We start from the raw sequence: 24340 nt of genomic DNA on the forward strand, positions 1-24340 counted from the left end.
GGCTCACATCAACAAACAAGAAAGAACTCAAAGAAACAACCTAATCTCACATCTCAGAGAACTAGAAAAAGAACAAAAAACCCTAAAGCCAGTAGAAGAAAGGAAATAATAAAAATCAAAGCAGAAATAAATGAATTAGAAATTTAAAAAATCCAAAAGATCAATGAAACCAAAAGTTGGTTCTTTGAAAAAATAAACAAAATAGACAAACCTCTAGCAAGGCTCACAAAGAAAAAATGGGAGAAAACACATATAAATAGGATTATAAATGAAAGAGGAGAAATTACAAGAGACTCAGTAGAAATCAAAAGAATAATAAGAGATTACTATGAACACTTATACGCAAACAAATTTAACAACCTAGAAGAGATGGACAAATTCCTAGAATGATATAATCATCCAAAGCTGGACAAAGAAGAAATGGAACACCTAAGCAGACCAATTACAAGCTGTGAAATTGAAGCAGTAATCAAAGCACTCCCCCAAAACAAAAGCCCAGGACCAGACAGCTTCACAAATGAATTCTACCGAATGTTCAGCAGTGAATTAGTGCCTATCCTACACAAACTCTTTCAAAAAATTGAAAAAGAAGGCATACTACCAAATACATTCCATGTAGCCAACATTACACTAATACCAAAACCCAACAAAGACAGCACAAAAAAAAGAAAATTACAGGCCAATCTTCCTAATGAACACTGATGCAAAAATCCTCCACAAAATCCTTGCCAACAGAATCCAACAATGCATCCATAAGATAATTCACCACGACCAAGTAGGATTTATTCCAGGTACACAACGATGGTTCAACATCCAAAAAATCAATCAATGTAATCCAACACGTCAACAAAAGGAAATATAAAAACCATATGATAATATCCATAGACACTGAGAAAGCATTCAACAAAGTACAACACCCATTTATGATAAAGGCCCTTGAAATTCTCAGGATACAAGGAACATACCTCAACATCAAAAAGGCCATCTATGACAAGCCCACAGCCAATATCATTCTCCATGGTGAAAAGCTGAAAGCATTCCCATTAAGATCTGGAACAAGACAAGGATGTCCACTCTCACCACTGCTTTTCAATATAATACTGGAAGTCCTAGCCAGAGCAATAAGACAAGAGAAAGACATACAAGGAATCCAAATAGGCAAGGAAGAAGTCAAACTATCACTATTTGCAGATGATATGATAATATACATAGAGAACCCCAAAAACTCCACAGAAAAACTAATTAAACCAATCAATCAGTTTGGTAAAGTGGCAGGTTACAAAAATCAATGCACAAAAATCAGTAGCCTTCCCATACACAAACAATAAATCTGAAGAAGAAGAAGAAATCAAGAAATTATTCTTTTTAATATTGAAACAAAAAAAATCAAATACTTGGGAATAAACCTAACAAAAGTAGTAAAGGACCTATACAAAGAAAACTATAAAACACCGTTAAAAGAAATAGAAGTAGACACAAAGAAATGGAAAGACATCCCCTGCTCATGGATAGGAAGAATTAACATAATCAAAATGGCCATCCTACCAAAAGCAATCTACAGATTCAGTGCTATTCCAATTAAAATTTCAATGTCATCCGGGCCTCCCCTGGTGGCGCAGCAGTTGAGCACTGGGCTGCGAAGCTGCCCGCAGCCTCTGCAGTGCCAGTTTCACCCCCGGCCGCTGGCGAGGGTCCTGCATGGCGCGCAGACCTCTCCTGCCATCCACTGCTCCCCTCAGCAGTGTATTTCGTCGTTCTGTCTGTCCTGTTCCCCACTCTGGCTCTGGTGAATTCTCTCACCCTCCTGCTCTTCTGACTGTACCCAGTGCTTGTATGAATAAATAAATAAATATTTAAAAAAAATTTCAATGTCATTCTTCAAAGAAATAGAAAAAATACTGATGAAATTCATATGGAGCCACAAAAAACCCCAAATAGCCAAAACCCTCCTGAAAAAAAAAAAGAAAGGAATGGAGGCATCACTCTCCGAGATTTCAAACTATACTACAAATCCATAATAATCAAAACTGCATGGTATTGGAACAAGAACAAACACATAGACCAATGGAACCGAATAAAAAACCCAGAAATAAACCCACAGATCTATGGTCAACTAATCTTTGACAAAGGAGCAAAGAATATGCACTGGAGCAAAGAAAATTTGTTCAATAAATGGTGCTGGGAAAACTGGGTCGCTACATGCAAAAGAATGAAGCTTGACTACTACCTCACACCATGCACAAAAACCAACTCAAAATGGATTAAAGAACTAGACGTAAGACTTGAAACCATAAAATATATAGAAGGAAATATAGGTGAAACACTACACGACATGCACCTCAAAGACATCTTTATAGACGCATTACCCAAAGCAGTGATAGTGAAGGCGAAGATAAACAGCTGGGACTACATCAAATTAAAGAGCTTTTGCACAGCAAAAGAGACAATAACAAAAACAAAGAGAAACCCCACCGACTGGGAGAACATTTTTGCACCCAACACTAATGATGGACTGATCACAAAAATCTACAAAGAGCTGATGAGACTCAACAAAAACAAAGATAATAATCCATTCAAAAAATGGGCAGAAGAGCTAAAAAACTTCCCCAAAGAGGAAATACAAATGGCCACCAGGCATATGAAAAAATGTTCAATGTCACTTGCAATCAGGGAAATGCAAATCAAAACTACCATGAGATACCATCTCACACCAGTGAGAATGACACATATTAAAAAAACTAGCAACAACAAATGTTAGCGAGGATGTGGAGAAAAAGGAACTCTCCTGCACTGTTGGTGGGAGTGCAAACTGGTCCAACCACTATGGAAAGCTGTGTGAAGATTCCTCAACCTACTAAAGATAGAGCTTCCATATGATGCAGCAATTCCACTCCTAGGTATTTACCCAAAGGACACAGAAACATTAATTCCAAAGGGCACCTGCACCCCTATGTTTATATCAGCACTAGTTACAATAGCTAAGCTTTGAAAACAACCCAAATGCCCAAAAATAGATGACTGGATCAAGAAGATGTGGTACCTATACACAATGAAATATTACTCAGCATTCAAAAAACATAAACACATGCAATTTGCAGCAACATGGATGGAGCTGGAAGGGATCATGCTCAATGAAATAAGCCAGAAAGAAAAAGAAAAATATCGGATGGTCTCACTCATAGCAGGAATCTAGAAAACCTAAATATGGGACCAGGAAAAAGAATAACTATAAGAAAGAAAAAATCAAAATCACAACCAACTATGAACAAGAGACACACTATGGTGGGGGGGTAGGAGGCATGTGGTCAAAATCAGGGGGTTGCAATTGTATGGGGAATATAAAAATAAAATTTAAAAAAAAGAAACCCACACAATCAGCAATGCCACACCCCAATACTGTGAGTTGCATGTGGGACCTGGTTCTGCTACCAGTGGTTTCTCAGACACCCAGCTGATTCCCAGTGCCTGGTTGACCACCATGAGCTGCACTGCAATTCCAGTGCTGCCAATAGCTGCCTCTGAGAGACATCCAGCCTCGAAGGTTTGCAAGTCCCCTCACTGCCATGAGCTATGCCACTGATGTGCATGCCACCGGCTCCCTTCAGACACATAGCCTAGGAACTGCACCAGATCCCAACACCACGAACTTCACCTGAGACATGATGCTGCCACCAGCTGCCTCACAGACACTCAGGTGAGTCGCTCTGCCAGACACCCCACCTCCAGCAGCTCCATGGATGCCAACTGAGTATAAAACTACCACCCACCAGGACCAGCAGTGCCTTGGCAGCCCCTCACCTTAGGAAACCTAAGTTCCAAGCCTCTCCTTTGGTCTGTCCCCAAGAGAAAGCACAACCTTCACACAGAAATGAGAGCACCAATGCCCCTCACCCACCTCCACTCAAGTCATCTGTAGTCAAGCCTCCAAGCAGCCAAGGGCAGACTCAGGCCACCCATCAGAACACCAGTGACCTCTGTCCATACTTGGACACTTAAGCTAGGGCTCTGTCCACTTGCTTGTCAGCACCGAGTGGCAGATCATGCACAGGCAGTGCCCCCTGCAACCTCACCTGCCTGAAAAACCTCTCTCCAGAGTTCTTTTATGGACATAGCCCTTAGCAAAGAGCAGACTTGACTGTGAATCACTGTTATGTAGATTGAGTCTCTGGGCAGCAAGTAGCTTCCATATAATATTGAAGGTAGTAATCTGCTTTCTGAGTAAACTCAGTAAAAACAAACATAAGTTGTCATTCTGAGCAGAGTTGGGTAACCCAAAGTGAGAAATTATTCCCTCTGTTGTTTGTCAAGCTCTGAAGCCTTCTTTGTCCCAGTGGGGAATGCTTTCACCCATCCTGAGAAGGTATCCACAAAGACCAAGACCTCAATAATTATAAATGCCAGTGTTTGGGGACATTTGGGTAAAATCCACTTGCCAGGGCCTCCCCGGTGGCGCAGCGGTTGAGCGCTGGGTTGCAAAGCTGCCCGCAGCCTATGCCACGCCAGTTCAATCCCCGGCTGCTCCCCGGCCACCGGAGGAGGGTCCCACATGGCGCGCAGACCTCTCCTGCCGCCCGCTGCTCCCCTCAGCAGTGTACTCCAGTCCTTCTGCCTGCTCTGCTCCCCGCTCTGGCTCTGGTGAATTCTCTCACCCTCCCGCGCTTCTGACTGTACCCAGTGCTTGTATAAATAAATAAATAAATAAACAAACAAACAAATAAATAAATAAATAAATAAATCTTTAAAAAAAAAAAAAATCCACTTGCCAGAGTTCAAACAGGCAGATGCCCTAATATTGAACCCAATCGCATTAGGGCGACTCAATCTTAGGATTATTGCTGGCACAAAGGTGTCAACATGGGGTGATTCACTGAGCTTCTCTGTACAAATGCATGCCATATAAATATGGGTGCACGGGCTGTAGCAGGCATTGCTCCCGTAATGGGATCCCTCACGTAGATGTCTCAAGGCCAGGTAGACTAGGGAGGAGTATCACTCCCTGTGAGTTCACTCTCCGGATGGAGCTGAAAACCATGTGCAGGCGCCAGTGTGATGACCACCACGCTGGGAAAGGGCAGGCATCTGCTAGGAAGGGGGGGTGCTGTCTAGGGCCAGGGCCTCCACTCTCTCAGATCAACGGCTGTGCCCTCTGTTGCCTGGTCTTCAAAGTGAGGGTGTAAGAGGGACACTGAGGTGCAACCTCTGAGCCAGTAGGTGACACTCAGCCAACTTGATAGTAGAGGTGGAGCCTTCCACATCCACCCCTCAGCTGGAGGCTGATGGGAAATGGGTGGAAATATTAAAGAGTTGCAGTTAAAACTGAGACGCTTGTCCAGATGAAACTACGGACCTTTCAGTAGTTAAAGCCACTGGGCTGTGAGGCAATGAAGTAGCTGGGCTTTGGCAGTTAAAGGCCTGGTGAGGTGGGGTGTCTGTGCAGGCGACTCCAGCTGGTGAAGTGCAGCTTTGCTTCGGACCTGTCTCTGCTCGGCACACTCCGTGGGGAAGGACAGGACAGGGGCCATGGACCAGCCTGTCTCCCTGTATAAACGGGGGCTGCTTTCATTGTTTCACACTGTGTCTGCTTCCGGGTTGTGTCCTTCAGTAATAAGCAAGTGGGTGAGGTGCACCATGCATCCCCCCAGGCATCCCCCCCAGCTTGGCTCAGATTCAAGGACCCTTCCTCCTCTTGGAGTCCTGCCTCCCCTGCCATTGCCCAAGGTCACCCACAGTCCTCTGCCCTGCCTCTCTCTCCCTTTCCCTGAGATCCTTCCCTGAACTGCAGGCAGCAAACTGGAAGTTTACAAACGCGCTGTTAGAAACCTTAGCACCCAAGGTCAGTATGGAAACCCCCAGGCCGAGCATAGGTGGGGGGGGGGGTGACAAAGAGGGGGGGCACCACTTGACAAAAAGCAAGTCCCCTGCCTAGTCACGATCCCTGGGGTCCTGGAAGTCCAGAGTGGGCTACCCTGCTTGGGCAGGTCACAGCCCCAGTGGGAGCCTGGATACCAGGGGTAAGGACCCACCCGACCATGGGTCCACATTATAGGGGCTGGTTGGCCTAGCAGAGAAGTTGGGAATGCTACGTGAGAGCTGCGTGGTGATTGGCTGGTCGAACTACCTACTGATTGGTTGCACCAGCAAGACCCAGGTGAGATGGGCCTTACAATTGGCTGGCTTGTGAGGGTGACGTCAGAGGAGGCATTGTGACTCACAAGAGTTCCATCTGGGAAGGTACATAAAGCCAGTCGCTGGGCCTACCCCTCACTTTGGAGTGATGGCTCTCTTGGAGCAGATTCTCTTTGCCTTGCTCTGCGCTTTGGCGTCCAACTCTGCCTGGCCCTCCAGGCCCATTCAACCTGTCCCAGACCACTCGGCCTGTCCCGGGCCACAGGCCCAAACCCTCCTCTCAACCTTCATGCTGGCACACACCTTTGAACGTCTCTGTGGCCCCTTGAGTCTCCGCACCCACACTAGACAACTGCAGGTGTCTAGTCACCCTCTAGGTGTCTCAGGGACCCTGGCCAACTGGTCTCTTACCTAGTTCCATGGTCAGAGGGCCGATGGCAGGGTGAGAAGAATGGCAATGGCCCTCAGTCCACTGTGGCACAAGCCACTGGGCTCTCAGGCCTGAAGCACCGAAGACAGGTCCCTGGGTTTCCCAAGGACAGGCAGCCACGCCTGAGAAACCAAGTCCAACACCTGAACAGAAACACCACCCACCATGTGGGACCGTGGCCAGGCCCTGCTGAGACTCCCCGCCCAGCACCTCTGCTAGACCCAGATCCCAGGAGCTTGAGCTCCTGGTGTGGTGAAGACCAGGTGTGGCTGCTGCCAGCACCCACATGGACACCCAGCCCATCAGCTCTCCCACCAGCCACGGCCATGACACCAGGCCCAGCGCATACCACTTACGCCATCGGGAGCTGTGTGTGGGACCTGGTGTCCCCACCGTCCACCTGTAGAACATCTGTTCTGGGACTCGCCCCTTGGGCCGCCATGAGCTCCTGGGACCTGGTGTCCCCACCGTCCACCTGTAGAACATCTGTCCTAGGACTCACCCCTTGGGCCACTGTGAGCTCCAGGGACCTGGTGTTCCCATCATCCACTGTAGAACATCTGTCCTGGGACTTGCCCCTCGGGCCACTGTGAGCTCCTGGGACCTGGTACCCCCACTGTCCACCATTGAAATATCATTAGAACACCAGGTACCAGGCCCAGCACACGGCCAATTTATCCAGGGCGCAGAAAGGGAGACCCCAACCCCAGAACCATCTGTCCTCCTCAGAGTCCTCCTCCCAGGGATGTGACCTGACGAGGTCCTATTTATGAGTCTTATTGGTGGGCTCCAGAAGAGTAGTGGCTGGTGGCCAGGAGAGGGGGCCTGGCTGGAACTTGGGGCTATTCATAGAATAGTCTCCCTTGTGGCTCCCTACACAGAGATGCTGGCATGCCCCTGGGTCAAAGACCTACAGCCCAGGGCCATCTTGAGTCAGGTGAACTGGGGGCTTGTTATGTGATGGGCCCTTTCCTTTTTGGTTGTTATGTGGGGGCCCCTTTGAGAAGCTGGAAGAACTGCTCCTGGGTGTCCAGCAGTACTGCTACCCCCAGGAGGCCAGGGAGGGACCTCACTGGGTTGCCAGTGGCCTTGTATTTTATAAATAGTTTTTTTTGAAAAAAAATAAAAAATCATGTCAAATGACTTCAAATTTAAGTCACCTTCTGACATACCTAAAATCCTGCCTCTGGTTTCGTTTTTGAGAATCCATGTGACCTCTATGTTACATTAAACATATTTGAATAATCAGATAACTATATTTATATAAGGTTTTCATTTACCAATATAAATACTAGATATTAATCTCTGAATATGACTTTAAAACTCTTCCATGCAAATTAGTGTTTCAGGCACATGTGTAAGCTGTCATCTTCCAAAGGGGACCTAAAAGGGGTAATCGAGCTTGACCCTCAAACCTCAGAGTGGAAATGAAGGCTGGTGAGTGGGCTGTGGGGATGGGCTCCATGATTCCTGGCGATGAAGATTAAAGGTGCAATGTCCCTTTGCAGAGTTTATGAACATTCACTGAGTGCACGAGTGTGTGCATGAGTTTGGGGGCAAGGCTAATTTTTTGTCTAGCTTTGCCAAGTAGAGTAAGTTCTGGCAAAAGTGAGTTCCCTGCAGTGCCAGCTAGAACCCTGGTCAGTGGGAAAGGAAGCAACAAAGTGGGTGTTTTGCAGGATGTGGGCCTGGAAAGCAGACCCCTCCACTCTGTCCTGGATGGGGGAGCTCTGAGACCCTCCTAATGACTCAGGACGAAGACAAGCCAGGATGAAGACAAGTCATCCTTTCTGAATTACAGCATCAACTCCATTCTTCTGAGAAGATCTTAAGCTTTAGCACTCCCTGTTAGATATATACTCAACCCTTCATAGTTGTGGATTCTGCACCCAAGGGCTCAGCGAACCACAGGTGGGAATTCCGTAGTGTGTAGTTAGATCTTCAATGTACTGAACATGTACAAATGTCTTCCTGTCATTATTCCCTAAATAATACAGCATAACAATGATTTACATAGCATTTACATTGCATTAGGTATTTTAAGTACTCAAAAGATAATTAAAAGTATATGAGACAATGTGTGTAAAATGACACTGTCATTTTACATAAGGTATGTGAGCATCTGAGCATTTTGGTATCCTTCGGTGCCAGACCAATCCCCCGTGGACACCGAGGGGCAGCGGTACTCCATTAAGGGTCCCTAAGTAAGACGAGAAGCTGGCTTTAAAAACTGTGGACTCCCTGTGGGTGAAGTCATGGTTAGAGGCCATGGACAGTACAATGTTTCACTGTGGATTCATTGGGTTTTGTCTTTGTGATACAGAAAGAGGAATCAAAACATTCCATTCATCTTTTGTAACTTAAAAAGAATACACAAAATAAAAAATTTAGATGAATTTTATGTCTATATCGGGGTCAGTTATGGGAAGGAGAAATGGAGGACAAACAGGAAAGGAGCAAACATAAAATGCAAAGAAACACTCAAACACAGACCAAGTAAGGTGAAGAATATGCATAGAAAAGTGGGATCATCAAAATGTACTGTTTGAAAAAAAGCAAACAAAATCTGGCTTAATTTAGGCCTAAAGTTCAAAAAAAAAAAAAAAAGGATGTGAGAATTTTCTCTCTGCATCGTCGTAAAGGCAAAGGCTCTAAGCTGGTGTTTGCTGAGTTCATACCCAGAGAAAGCAGCAGCTTCTGATAAGATCTTTCCAGGATCTGCCTTTTAGGAACACTACAGAACTGTCTGAGTTCTAGAAAGTTCTCTCAAACCCTCTGGAATCCAGTGAAGATCTTTGTTATTTGTTATCTGCAATTGATATATTCTGGTACCAGAATATATCTGCTACTAAATTTTGAACAAATTATCAAAAGGAAGTTTTTATTGACCAATTATTGATAAAAAGTTGCTGCATGTAGACACGAACACAGCACTACTAGACAGATGTGAAGAATGTTGTCAAGGTCAAAGTGAGAGATTTTCTTCTCTCAAGTGGCCTCTACACCCTCTTACAAAATGAATCTGGAGGCTCCAGCTTCTGGAAACATACTCAGAAGCCACTTTCCCCAATTCTCCTAAAATTCAAGGGAATATATTTCAGGCATGGATTTCTTGGGAAAAGAGGACTAGACACCTCATTATGATAGTTCATCTATGCAGAGTGCTTCTAGGTCCTGGGAAAGCATCTCCAGGACTGGGATTAAGTTGGTGTGGTATTTCAGGTATTTAGGTATTTTAGGGGTGTCTAGAATGCCAGAGGCTCCCTAAGTGTTCCTCAGAGATGACCTTCCTCTGGACTTTCCTGCTGACCAACCCACAGTGGCCAGTCTGCTCTTCCACATTCAAAATAGAACAGCTGACTTTCTCCTCCCATGAGCAGCTCTGCCCTGTGGGTGTCCAACATGTTTTCATTGAGAGATGGACTCCTTTAGCTTAAGACCTGGATATCCTTCACACTGCAGCCAACTGGGAGGAGCGTGCCACTGTCAGCAACATGAGGAAAGCTCTGCAAACAGGCTTGGTGAGGGAGCTGGGAGAAGAAGTGGGAGTAGCAAAGTAGCAGGTCCCCATGGACACCTTTTGTCAGCTTCCCCTCTCAATGGCGACCTAGGCCAGCCTCTCATGGGTTCAGGGACTGAGCAACTGTGTTTCCAAACAGGACAAGGAAGGGAAACTGGCAGTACTCCTGGTCCAGTCTCCCAGACTCTTCCAAACCTTGAGAGCTGCCCATTGCAATAGAAGAGGACCTTGTAGATATCCAACTGGCTGATCAAAAGTAGACTCTGCAAGGGGTATGACAGTTGGGACTCGGGAGGAGGTGAGAGGGGCAATGAGTGTCCCAGGAGCCCTGAGGATAGCCAGGGAATAAGGAATAGCAGTACCAGTCAGCAGGGAGGCAGGACCTGGAGTGCTTACAGCTGCTTCAGCGTGAGTCACAGCTGGGTGGTAGGACTTGGAGGAATACTATTGCTCCTATTCTCATACCCCACCTGCTGGGTGGTAAGCAAGTCACTTAGCTTCTTAGTGTCTCTGTCCAGTAATCTGTAAAATGGGGATCATGATCCAGTGAACCATGGTCACAGAGAGTTTTAAAATCACAAAAGGCAACATTCAAAGTACCAATCAGGGTGTTTCCAAACAGGACAAGGAAGGGAAACTGGAAATAACCCAAAAGAGAAGCCAGCTTTAAAGATGAAGGGTGAGCATGTTTAGGGAGACAGTGTCAAAGATAAGAAGTTTGAATAGAAAGCAAGCGGCTGTGTTAGGGAAGAGGCAGAGCTAGACTGGCCTTTCGTGACTGTTTCTCTGTGATTATTCCTGATTAGCATTCTAATATGCTGGTGTTTATGGTGGCCGGGAGGGTCAGATCTATCACGGAGGAAACCATTTCTCTTTTTATTGCAATTACAACTATTATTTCCATTACTGAAATTGAGCAACCACTACTGATTGACTATATATCACTTTGGGGAGTGGGGCGAGCAAACCTCCAGTCCCTCCCAGGGTAGGCAGCTGCTTACAATGTAATGAAGAAAGTTTATTGAAATTTTAACATACAATTTCTATGTGAAGCGACATGTGATTTGTGTTCTTATAGTGGGGGAAGAGGGGCCAAGAAGAGCTTAGGTATTTTAATAAACATGTGTCCCAGACGTGGGTCACCCACACTGGCCCCGTGCTGGATTGTGCTAAGGACACTTGCTAATATGGCCACTCTGTTTACTAGGGGATAGGAGCTATGGGATAGCCCACTGTTTCCAGCCCACCACGGAGTAGGCTGTGCATATACTCTGGAAAAGTATTGGCGCTGGTCTCTTGCTAGTTTTAATGTGCTGCATTTTCCTTAGAACAGAAAAAAAAATTGATTTTAAGAATGTTTTAGAATATGTTAAAAATCAAACCCACACTTTGAGCTGGACATTAATCTCAGTAGAGAGTTCTGAGTACCTTCCAGTGCACGACTTTCTAAACATGTATCCATGCTGCTTTTAGGGCTGGCACAAAATATCTTTAGGAAGAGTCAGGATGAAGTAGAAAAAGCAGGGCTTCAGGCATCATAGAAAGAGGGTTCTCTGAAGGCTTGGTGGGCCCCTTGTAGACATCATGGAAGGGGCCACCTTTGCATTGCTGTCCTAGGAGTCCAAGGGACAGAGGGGCAGGGTGACCTAGTCCTCCCGCTTAGCCCAGGGTTTTCCTGGTGTCGGCACTGACAGCCCCTTGCCCTGACAAGGCCTTTCGCCCGCAACAGTGAGTGGGAACCCGGTCACAGGAAGAGCCACGGATGCTTGAGGAATCCGTGTTCATTGGAAGCCTTCCGGTGGGAGACCCTGCGGGGGAGGGGAGAAGGGAGCAAGTGGGGAGGTGGCAGGTGGCACCAGAAGTGGGTGGGGCCGCTTGGGACAAGATTTTCGCACCAATGGCCCAGGGTGAGTACAGAAAAGGAAGGGCAGGGCGGTGTGCCTTGGCCCCTCACTCTGGCGGTGTGTGGAAGTCACACAGGGAGACAGGGCCTTGGTTTGAATGAATCTCTGCAACTCAGTGAGAAAAAGGTGAGGTCTGTTAGAGCACCCTAGGGCAAGAGTCAAAAAGCCCGGCTGGACCCAAGTGAAACAACTGGGGCTAATCAGTCCAGGGAAGTGGGGCTGATGGAGGCTCTGACTTGGCTCCAAATTGTGTGGATCTCTTGGGTAGCTGCGCAGCACCTGCACACAGGATGGATGCTAATAGGGGTTCAGACCTTAGCCTGCTATCCCAGTTCCCCAGGGAGCATGAACATCATTCCTGTGACTCATTCTGGCAAGCAAGAACAATTCTTTCCCTCAAGTGCTCCAGAAAACTTCCCCTGGAGTGTCACTAGCCAGTCCTGAGCCAACATCCATGATGGGGTCCTGGTCAGACCTGCAGGAGGCACTGCTGACTTAGGTCAACAAGGCTACTTTCCCTGAAGTTCATGACCTGCGCACTGGAGGACAGCAACCTGGACAGAACTCACCTTGCTCTGGGAAGGGGCAAATGGGCACCAGCATGCCCACTCCCAGACAGAAGAAGTAGTAAAGGGGAAGAATGAGGATATCAGCCATCAGTAGGATTTGGAAGTTGAGGGAGAGGAATAAGCAGGAAGTAGGCCTCTGGGCCTTCAGCTGCTCCCTGACAGGACACTGAGATTTGAGACCCTGCAGTGGGTCAGGTCTATAGCCAGTCCTGACCATTCCTTCCCCAGGCCTTTCTCTAGGCCTTCCTGGGGGAATGTCATATCCCAGGAACTGTCTTTGCAAAAAACCCAACCAGAGGGAAGACAGGAAGCCAAGCCTGGACCCCATTAAGTGAGGAATTGGAACAAAGGGTGCTCAAAATCCACCAACATAGCACAGGGGAACACACACACACACACACACACACACACACACACACACACACACACAGCATATCCTAAGGCCTAGATGTTGAAAAGGGAGGTCTGGAGAGCCCTGAATATTTTAAAAGCTCAACATCAAACCACCCCTACAGTTCTGTAAGGAAAGGCAGGCTCACAGTTGCCTAATGGGGTCTCATCTTGATATGTTGACTTTTCCTATAACCAGTAATAGTTCCTTTACCTCATTGCAGATTCTTCCAGAATGTTTTCACCCAACTTATGAATAGGCCCTAGATCTTGCAGCTGATCAAAGTCCAGTTCCAAAGGCCTCCGCGTCTGGCCCCACCCATCTGGGCACTTGAAGGTGGTGTCTCTCTCACCAGTAGGCGGTGTACCCAGACCAACCCAGCCTCTTTATCATTGTAGATAAAGACCACACACAAAAAGAAGTGCCAGATTCAGCTTAGGACTTTTTTCACCTGGGAAACTCTGTCTAGTGCCCCAACCAGACTAGGGGCCAGTGGAGCCCTCCACACATACCACCATCAAATTTCCTACTGTATTTAAATTAATGTGTTCAAGTATCCTGACTGCCCTTCCCCCATCTTTGAAACCAGGAGGATTCAAGGACCAACCTGAGGTCTATCCAGTGGTTGAAATTTGGCAAATTTTCAATGTGTTAAATGAATGTTCAGAAATGTTCAGAGACGTCAAATATTGTGTTCATGAATGTGAAGCCCAACTGTCATCCACCCATGTGTTACCCTAGCTTTCTTTCAATTAAGAAAATGAACGGGGTGGGCCTCCCCTGTGGTGCAGCGATTGAGCGCTGGGTTGCAAAGCTGCCCGCAGCCTCTGCAGCGCTGTTTGAACCCTGGCCAGTGGGTGAGGGTCCCACATGGCGTGCAGACCTCTCCTGCCGCCCGCTGCTCCCTTCAGCAGTGTACCTCATCAGTCTGCCTGTTCTGCTCCCTGCTCCGGCTCTGGTGAATTCACTCATCCTCCCGCCCTTCTGACTGTACCCAGTGCTTGTATAAACAAATAAATAAATCTTAAAAATATATAAATATTAAAAAAAAGAAAAAAGAAAATGAATGGGGTGGCACAGGGGTTAAAGACAGTGCTATCTCCTGGTCAGCCATGGAGCAACTCACATGGTGCAGCAGACCTCTCCTGTCTCACCCGCTGCTCCTCTCAGCAGTATATTTCAGTCAGTTTGCCTGTTCTGCTCCCCACTCTGTCTCTGGTGAATCCTCTCATCCCCCGCATCTCTGGCTTATACCCCAGTTCTTGTATACATAAATAAATAATCTTTAAAAAATTAAAGAATGATCTCAAAATTAGATGAATGATAGCATCAATAATAGCCTGGTGAAGAAATTTATCTCTTATCCAGCCACATATGACCGGATACCAGGGGCATTAGACTGGCCCAGTTTGTTAAGTTTGAAAGGATTCACAACTCTCAAATTCTATTTCACTTTTAAAACCCCAAATAAGAATCATAGCAGAGCAAAATAATTTTTTCTCTTTTTCCTGAAACAGGCTATGTTTTTCTCTTAAGCTAAGAGAAGAGCTTCCTAGAGATTATTGATTATCTAATGCTGACACTTGGAAGCATTTCTCAGCTTCCCTTTCAGAATACAGTAGAAGGAAACCAAAACCTCTAGGTTGGTTAAATCCCCTTCCTGCCCCTGCATTAGCTCAGCTTTAAGATTCTACAGTTCACAGAACAGTACTGTCTAAAGTCTCTGAAATCTAGTGCATCTCCCATCACAATTGCAAGCAATTCTGCCCTGATTGCTATAACCTAGATGACCATGCTTTTTGCTATATAGGGAGAAACTAATGAGATGGAGAGCTTTTTCTGATGTGAACCTGCTGGCCCACTGCCTAATGCGCCATGCCAGGGACCTCTGGGAGCCCACCTCCCGGATTGCCGATGTGCCTGGTTGCAGCAGAACGTGCTGATGTGTCTATCGATTGCAATAGGATGTAAGTGGACTGTAAAATAGAACAGCAGGTGAAAGGAGACCCTGCAGGGAAGCAACTAAACGATTCCTCCTGATGCACTAGATCTTAGCATTACTGCTGGAGTCTCCTCTCCTCTGTAACAGGGCAGTTATCTGCCAGAGTGCACGTGAGGGGCCCAGTGACAGGGAGCCATGCAGGACAGTGACTGCCACTGGTCACTGGGTCTGGGCTGCAGCAGCCTGCCCCATGCAGCAAGGCCTTGAGCAAAGCTTCCGGCCTGGGAACCTGTGACAAGGAGCAGCCTTCTGTTTTATTTTTAGAAATGGTGTGCCTTGCAGCAGCCTGTATGGTCTGTGTTGTCATTAATGTTGTTAAAGGTGAGTTCAGATGTGAAAAGTGCTGGTGATGAGTTCTTCAGGGGCCTCGTTCTTTCAATTCAAAGGGAAGGGGATAGAGGATTTGGTTTCTCTGTGAGATCCCAACACTAATGAAAAAAAAAAAAAGGAATAACAAGAGATTACACAGACAACCCAGGGGTTCTCTAGAAAGAATTAGAAATTTCCAGAAACAGCAACATACTGGGGTGTCCCTTGTACTCTGTCAGTTTCCTTGATAGATGCAGATATTGTGCCAACCTTGACAGTGGATCACAATCAAAGCAAATGATGAAACAACTGTTCTGTGTTTTCCTTCATCCCTGATTTGACATGTCTTTTATCCCATTTAATTCTCTGCTGGGATCAGAGGGTGCTGGTAATATGAAACTGAGCAAATAGGAAAAAAGAAATACTCTGCTTTGCCATGAATCTGAAGGAAGATTGCCAAGACCATTTTTCCAGTAGATTTGCTAAATTCCTAGGAGGCTCAGTGTGACTGGCAATCCAACACCTATCTTTCTCACATTTCTGCCTGCTAGGCTATGAACCAAATGTAACCGCTGGGGAAAGAGTAACCACTGCCACACCTGTGGCCAGGTTCTATCTGGAGGTGCTGCCATTTGTTCCTGTTGAGAGACTCCGCTTTGCCCATGGGTGTAACTGACTATCCCTCACCACAGTATCTCTTACAGAGACAAGACTTGCCTTTAGCTTCATCGCTCTCAGCTCTGCACCTTGGCCACCACTCCAGATGCTGTCACCAGAACAAAGTAGGTTCAGCCTTGTCCTCTGAGCAGAAGGAAATTAATATTCGGTGTAAGATGAGATACAAAGCAAATCAACTTCCCAATATACAACCTGGGCTCTGCCACAGAAGCTAAGGGGCTTAAGTCAGTGTTGGTTTTTGTAGAACCATCAGCCCCATCTATTTCCCAGTTCTCTTTTACCAGCAGCAGAATTACTGCCACATTCTCTATGGAGACCAGCTGCAGGCACTTGTATTGTTTTTAACAGCTGTCTCCCACCTTGACACCAAGCTTGTTAGGTCTAGCAGTCAGCAGAGGATGGAGAGGGCTTTGCTCTCCCCACCCTAGCTTTTTGAGTCTTCATTGTATCATACTTCTTCCAAGTTCCAGAACACTGCTTCTTGCTTTTGCAGTGAGTGATACTTTGACTCTAATCTGGGACAAACTACTAATCTGCTGGGTGGATATTAGGGAAGGACATCTGAGTCTCAGGGGCCAGCCTGGACATGACGTTAGCAAACACTGATAAAGTCCCTGGATCCAAACTCCTTATAGCCGGAATTATCTGGGCACGTGGAAATCTGCTGCCTATTGCAATGGAGAGAGGTTTTTCTGTGCATGATACTTCTTAGCTGGAACATTGAGACCATCACGAAACCTATCTGGGGTACCATCAGAACTGAAAGTGCACTTGCTGAATGAAAGGAGTGTATTTACTATGATGAGTTTAAAACCATTTTTGGAGCTGGTACTTTGTGCAAGATACTGAAGTGGGCTCTCAGAGAGAGGTTTGATTGTCTGAGTCCTGCCAAGAATCTTCGAATAGGCTCAAGAGACAAACCTTTGATATAGGGAGATGACACCAATGGGGAGAGGTAAATATAACACACACATGGCAGGATGGCAGGTAGTAAAGGTACAGAGTAAGGCGCTTGTCAATGGGTGTCCTCTGCTCCCCTGTGCTTGCCAGTCACCTGCGTGATTTTAGCTGGCTCCAGGGTCCCCTCCACAAAGCAGTAAAAATCTATCACTTTTACATGAGACAAAAATCTTTTCACAGGAATTAAAATCCTGTTGGCCTCGGTTATCATGTGAACCTGCAGAAACAGAATAAATATTTGTTGCATGAATTAGTGATACATTCCTACCTACCTACATCCTTCAGGGAACTGCTCCAAATACTGATGTTGAAACTGCACTTGTGTATCTAAAAGGCAGTGTGGCCAGGTGGGGCCAAAGGATTATTCAGAAGTAACCATACAGCAAGCAGAGCTGTGCTGGAGCTGGCTTAGGAGAACTGCTGAGAGCTGCTGCTGATTATATGTGCATGATTCGTGAGCCAGTGGTAAACTACAGTGGCACCTTGAAACTGTCAGAAGAGGGGTGTTACACCTCAAGAATTCACAAATGCGGCACATTGGTGTTCTCTTTTATTGTATTTTTTGTGTGCAGATTACTAGCATGTCACTGGTTCAGTCACTTAACTTCTCAAAGCCTGTTTCAATATATGTCAATCTAGAGAATGACACCAGTTTCGCAGGTGTGCTAGGAGGGTTAAGTGAGAATGGTTAGAAGGCTGTAGCACACGTGAGAATGCATGTCACTTGAGTGGTGAGTCCTGGGCACGCAGCCCAATAGTCTGTGCATGAAGAGGCCCTCCCATTTCCAGAGTCAAGGAAGATTGCTTCAGAGCTCAATGTTTCAAAAACCCCATTCTCCCCAGAAAGAAAAATACCACCATTCTAGTGGCTCCACGCCATCTTCCAGGACTTGCCAAGTTGGAGAGATCTTCCTGTATCTGAAAAACCACACAGAGAATTCCCACGACTAGGCTGGCAGCCTGAGTTCCCACCAGCAGAACTGAAGGAGCAAATGAGTCATCACGTGCTTTGAAGCTTCAGGAAGCGCGGCCACCGCTGATACTCTGAATGACCAACAGGGCAAACATATAATGCTCCCTTTATAAAAACTTGGGCTTGTCTCTGCTCAGCTGATCCTGTCCTCAGGCTGGATGTGTGTGCCCCTTCCCCCCCACATAAACCACCCTGCTGCTAACTTGCAAAGGTGGGCGTTAATTTTAAGATTCTTGAAGAAGATATTTGTGTCTTCTATTGAAATATTATGTTCTGGTCTGCTTCGATATAGCAGGAAGTCTTATTCGGTACTTTACATAAAAATTACATTTTTGCTGATACAGATCTCACATTTTTCTCTATAGAAATTAGGAAATTGCCCTTCATTTTAAAATGGTGATATTTGTACATTGAGTTTGTCCAAACATGGCCATGTATGTCCATTTCAGCCATGGGATAAGTAGCAAAGAAAGACTATGCCAGTGACCTATTGTTCAAGGGCGCTTCGATGAGGGGACAGGAATGAGCTCATAAATTTGGGGGCACTTATTTTGAGGACGGGGCTATGTGCTGAATTTTCTCTAGATCTTTTGATGACAGAAAAGGTGTCAGGACATTTAAACCACTTTCTTCCGCTGGTGATTTTTTCTGCCGGACGCAGCTCACCTCAACGGGTGCCCAGTTTCCATGAGCTAATGAAAGCTGGCCATCTTTTGCACTCAGGAATACGGTTTCCTTCAGAGTCATCAAGAAGACCAGATTCATGAGACTAATCAGAGACTGGAGGCTGTGATATTATAGCCTCAAATATGCAAGATAGTCAGCGAGGGCAGCCTAGTTTTGATTATTTGCATCTTTAACCCCATTGTCATCATCTTGGAAAACCAGGTTGAGTCTTTTGAGGGCAAGAGCCTCAGCAGAAGGGGGGAAAAAGGCCTCAGGAGAAGCATCTCTATATGGATTTATCTCAAACAGCCAGCGAGTTTGATTTTTATTTTATTTTATTGCTAGATAATTTCTGAGGCGGTATTCAGGAATATTGGTGGAATGGAGGCATAAATAGATTGATAGTGAATGCCTCTCTTGATTGACCTTCAAACTCAGTTAGTTGCTGGTGAATGTTAGCGATAGCAGAGCCCTGTGGTGCTCCAGTATCATCCTACATGACATATCACAGGGCCGAATCCTGGGTCATGGCAATTGGCTCTAGTCAGCCACGTCAGCTCACTTCCTTGCATCGCTGTGCCACTTATCAATAGTTAAGTCACCCTTCTCTGAACGCTCCTGCTTGCCATCTTCCTTGGCTTAGCAGTAAGGATAGTCCCAATGACCTGGAAAAAAAGCCAAGATCATCATCGGTATCCCCCATACCCCCATGAGCCCACCCATGCTAAGGAATCAGAAAAAGGTGATTTTTTTTTTTTTTTTGAGGATTACAATTGAAAAGAGAAGCCAAGCCAGCAGAGTTTGGCTGAGTCACTCTCTAAACCTTCAGGAGTGGTGCAGGTAGTGGTGAGCTGTCTGACTATTTAAAAAAAAAAAAAATACCTACCTCTCTAGATGAGATGAGACAAGCTATCCTCATAGAATTCTGGCATTAGGGGGCATGCAAGGGGCCCCCAATACATTCAGGACAGGTACTGGGAAGCCTTCAGGGAGGAAGCAATGGCAGGCCGAGCCTCCAGGCTGTGTGAAAAAGGCTGGCTGGTCAGGATCAACCCCCTGAGTGAGTGTGATGGGGCGGACAGCTTGGCCCTGGGTGAAATGCAGGAGCCCCTGCTTCTTGGAGCTTGAAGGCTCCTTTGGGGGTGGCCAGAGGAGTTAGGGCACCATCCTACACAGATGCAGGTGAAGGAGTGGCCCTGAAGCATAATCCTTTCCTATTGGGGTTTGGTGGTAGGGCTGCAGGAGGAGGTGGGGCAGAGGCTGCAAGGCCAGTGTCCAACTCTGGTTGAGGGGAGCTCCACAGCAGCAGGGCTGGCGGCTCAGGGGCTTGAGTGCTCTTGGGAGGGGATGGAGAGATTGAAGGGTTCAGGAGGTGGTCTGAGGCCACAGAGAGGCTTGCATGAGAAAAAGTGAGAGTGGAAGGAGGAGGGACAGATGCCATCCTGAAGAGACAAGAGGAAAAGGAGTCATCAAAAGGACCAGAGACGAAATGCTCAAACAGCTATATAAAGGTATTGTCAACTGTTTCAAGCAAATGGCTTGGTCAACAGTGTCAAGTGCAGTAGACTCAACAGGATAAGGGCTGGAAAATGAGTGCTGAATTTAGATACAAGGAGGCTAGTGGTGACCTCGGTGAGCATGGCTGAAGCAGCAGGCAGGATGGAGTGGAGGAGGCGGGGGGTATATGGCGCCTGCATACAGCCAGGCTGCCAGCAGAAATGACGGGGAGTGCTTAAAGGAATCTGTTTGGACTTTTTCCCCTAAGAGGGGAGAGACTTAAATTGTGTGTATGCATGCAGCAGAGGAAGAACCTGTGGAAAGGAAGAGGATGAAGATGTTTGTGGAACAAGGGGTGATTGAGAGAACTTTGTCCCCAAGGAAGTGAGAGGATTTGAAGTCCAGGGCACATATGAGAAAACCAGCCTTGGGGGGTTACCTGGAAATGTGATTTCCCAATGGGGAGATAATTAATCCACTCCTGGTGTTCCCTCCACCCTATTTAGAACCAACTGAGAAATAAGGAGCCGGAGACTTAGCCTCCTGGCTTACTAGGTTAAGAGCTGGGTCTGTTTTGAGCCAAGGTTTCCCTCTCTGCTCTCCACCCCAACACACACCAGCACTGAAAGGGACATCGTGCCCACCCCCTCAGCAGGCCACAGCATCCTGTGCCAGAGAAAGCCACGTCCCACCTGTGGCCATGAAGGAGAGATTTGCTGCCATGGGACTGGCCACTCCAAAAAGAGAAAGAAACAGCAAGGCCCTGTGCTCACCCCATCTCCTGAACTCTCTGGCAGGTGGAAATGGTGAGGAACAGGAGAGAAGGACAGAAAAGGCTCTTCCCAACTTCTGAATTTTTCTGAAAGAGTAAGTTTCATACTTAATAGATGAGGCAGGAATGACAGGAGGAGATAACATTTCCCCTGACACTTTCTTAAAAATTTGGAAGCAAGAAGGAAATTGAGGGGGCATCAGCAATGTGTGCATTTGGCGGCGGGATGTGAGCCAAGGCTAGTAGCACCAACCCCAGTCACTGTTGGTGAGTCCTGTGCACACCTAGCTCTGCGCACTGTCTCCAGCCTAAGGCCATCCTGACTTGGTGGTTGTCACCGCCTTGCCCTCTGACAGGACAGCTGAGTTCAGACGTTCTATTAGCGAGTGGCGGCTGAGGCAGAGAGCTGGAGAGCCCAGTGCAGAAACTGCTGTCGTGGAGTCTGGGAGAGCTGACGAAGGGCCCGTCGAAGGGCTGCTGAGCAGCACTGAGCACCCAACGGAGATGGGAAACTGTACACTCAAGCTGCATGATAGTGTGTGCTCAGCAGCCCGGGGTTAGCAGTGGAAACAGCAGAAAGTCGGATTGATCAGGGATTGCAATTTGCTAAGGCAAGGACTGAAGACAGACTTGGGGTCAAGGTTCTTAGAGCAGAAGATCTCCCTCCAGATTGTTCCTGAGAATCACTGGGAGCTTTAAAAGTCTGTGAATGGTTAATCTTCAGAGATTCTGATTTAATTAGCCGAGGGTGGAGCCAGGGTATTGCTGGCTCTAAAGCTCCCCAGGTGACTGGAATATGCAGTCAGAGCTAGGAACTGATTCCAAGCAGCGCTTCCCCAGCGTGGGCCATGTCCACACGCCAGCAACCCCTGGCTATTTGTCAGAACTGGAAGTTCATGGCTCCATCCCAGACCTACTGTAACAGAATCTTTGTGGGTGGGGCCCAGTCAGCTGTGTTTTAGAGGCCCTCTGGGGGATTCCAATGGACCCTAAACTTTGAGATTTAGAGGTTCTAAGAGGGAAGAGTGGCCTTTACAATCTTCAGAGGTGGCGTCACCAGGTTGCTGGAAAGATCCAGGATAACTGATGTGGAATCAAGACCCAAGTCATTGGAGTTCAGGGCACAGGAGTGCTGGGAAGATATGGGCTCACTGAGGGGATATGGGGTTGGTTATGCGGAGAGTGGAAAAGCCTGTGCCCACAAGGGGCACAGCAAGTGAAAATGGAAATTGAATGGCAGATTCTGTGTGCAGAGTCTTTAAGTGAGGAGGGGTAACTCCTCTGAAATGACTGGAGGAAAAAGGGGCATGCCCGCTCTGCCTCTGGGCCCGGTGGTGCTGAGAGGCAGAATGGGCAGGTGAGCGCTTCTGTAGGCCCTAGGAGAGTCCAGTTTCACATGTAATCAGCAGTAGGAGGGATAGACATGGAGGATGCCCAGATGGCCACAGAGCAAAGGAGAGTGCGAAGGAGAAGGCCTGAGAGGGAGTAGAGCACAGGGAGGTCAGGGGGAGAGCATCTGAGCCCCCGGGGCCGCTTCCCTGCTCTACTCCTACCTTGAGGCTTTGGGTGAATTTCTTAAGCCGCTGAGATCCAATTTCCTCACCTGAACCTGATTTCTATGGCGTTGGGTCCTCACCTTTTTATGTACTTCTTATGTGATTCTGCACAAAGTAAGAGATCACCGAGAGACTCCATCCTCATCTGCAGTAGATGGGTCACCTTCATCTTGGCAGGCACTGGTGGAATTAAAGGAAGCAGCATCAACACAGACACGAGGCGCACTGTGGGCTTGGCTGCTGGCATCCTTCAGGTCTTTCCTTTGCTCCACATTTCAGGTCAGGATCAGACCTCCTAGAGGAATTTCCCTGCATATCCCTAGTGACCCCATGCTGTTACGAACCCTCATCTGGTGTGTGCCTTCCTGAGCATCTAAGGTGCAATCTCTTATATACCCTCAAAGTGCAAGGGGGTGGGTGACAGGTGTGTATCCCACAGAGGTATCTTCTGTCCTGTTAGCTCATGAACCCAGTGGGTCTTTGCCTTGTCTGTATACACTACCCACCTAAGAGGAGCTTTCAGGCATATCATTGTCTGTCCCCATGCTGGGCTGTAAACCCACACACACTCCTAGGAATCTCCCCAAAGGACCCAAAAACACTAATTTGAAATGAAACCTGCCCACTTATGTCTATTGTAACTCTATTTATAATAGGTAAGATATGGAAACAAGCTAAATTTCCCAAAACAGATGACTGGATCAAGAAGATGTGGTATATATGCACAATGGAATACTACTCAGCAATCAAAAAAGACTCATGCCATTGCAGCAACATGGAGAGAGCTGGAAGGGATTGTGCTAAGTGAAATAAGGCAGAAGGAAAAAGAAAAATATTAAATGATTTCACTTACAGGTGGAATATAGGGAAGCCAAACAAAGGGTGAGGAAAAAGGCAAAACTTGCAAACTGATCATCTATCTGAGGCACATAGCAGGGGAGGGAGGGGAAGGGGGATCAAAACAGGAGAGGGAAGAGCACAAGGGACTATGTTGATGGTTCATGGGTGCTGAGATGGTGGAAGAATTACAGGGACAACAACCTGAGAAATCAAATATTGTACAAAAATGAACAACGATATAAGAAAATAAAAAAAATAATTAAAAACTCTATAAATGAATAAGCAAACATAACTCTATCTATCTAACAGGCTTATAGCTCTTAACTCTTGCTTGCTTTTGTGGGTCCTGCTGGAAGGCAGAAACACAGAGGGTGTTGGGGAAGGTGTGTTGGATCCTTTCAAAATTTCTCTCATCTCACCTACTGGGTGGGATGACCACCCCCGTGTGTAGAAGTTCACACTCTGTGCTCTGCCAGCTGTCCTGGACCCAGAGTAGGCATGTTAGACCTCAGCGCTGTGGCCTGGGAGAGGGTGCTTTTGCCACAATCACCCCACTCAGGCATGAGTGCCAATGTTGCACAGAACTGCATCTCTTGTGTCCAGGAAAATGCTGTTCTCCATGAGTGGAAATGGAGAGTCACCAGAGCCCCCATAAATTGCTTTCACCCCCTGAGACCTTGAATTAAGTGCTTTCCAATTGAATCAGCTATAAACAACAGTATGCTTCTTGCCTATTAATAGCAGAAACCAAACCATTTTGAAAATTGCAGTGAGAATGTCTTCTTAGGGCTTTATAGGACAAAATTGTCCTATGATTTTAAGCAGAGCTTATTTTCCCCTCCATTTAAACAAAGTTTATAAGAAAAAACAATGGTGATGCCTAGAACAGTCATTTTAAAAAAAAGCTGTTTACAAATGTGCAAATGTGCTTTTATACATCCTGTTGGTATCCTGTTTGTTAACACGTTAAAGTCACCGAGTAACAAATTAAGAAATCATTAAAGGAAAAGGGAAAAAGGCACTGCTTCCTCTAAAACCTAACCAGGGGCGCGCCGGCGGCATCACTGTCCACAGCGCCACAAACAGGCCTGGTGAGAGCTTGACGGCAGCCGAGGACAGGGAGGCGAACGGCGTGAGGCCTTCGCGG

This window comes from Talpa occidentalis, unplaced genomic scaffold (genome assembly GCF_014898055.3).
Source record: "Talpa occidentalis isolate TD23 unplaced genomic scaffold, MPIMG_talOcc4v2.1 talOcc4.13, whole genome shotgun sequence".
Classification (NCBI taxonomy): Eukaryota; Metazoa; Chordata; class Mammalia; order Eulipotyphla; family Talpidae; genus Talpa; species Talpa occidentalis.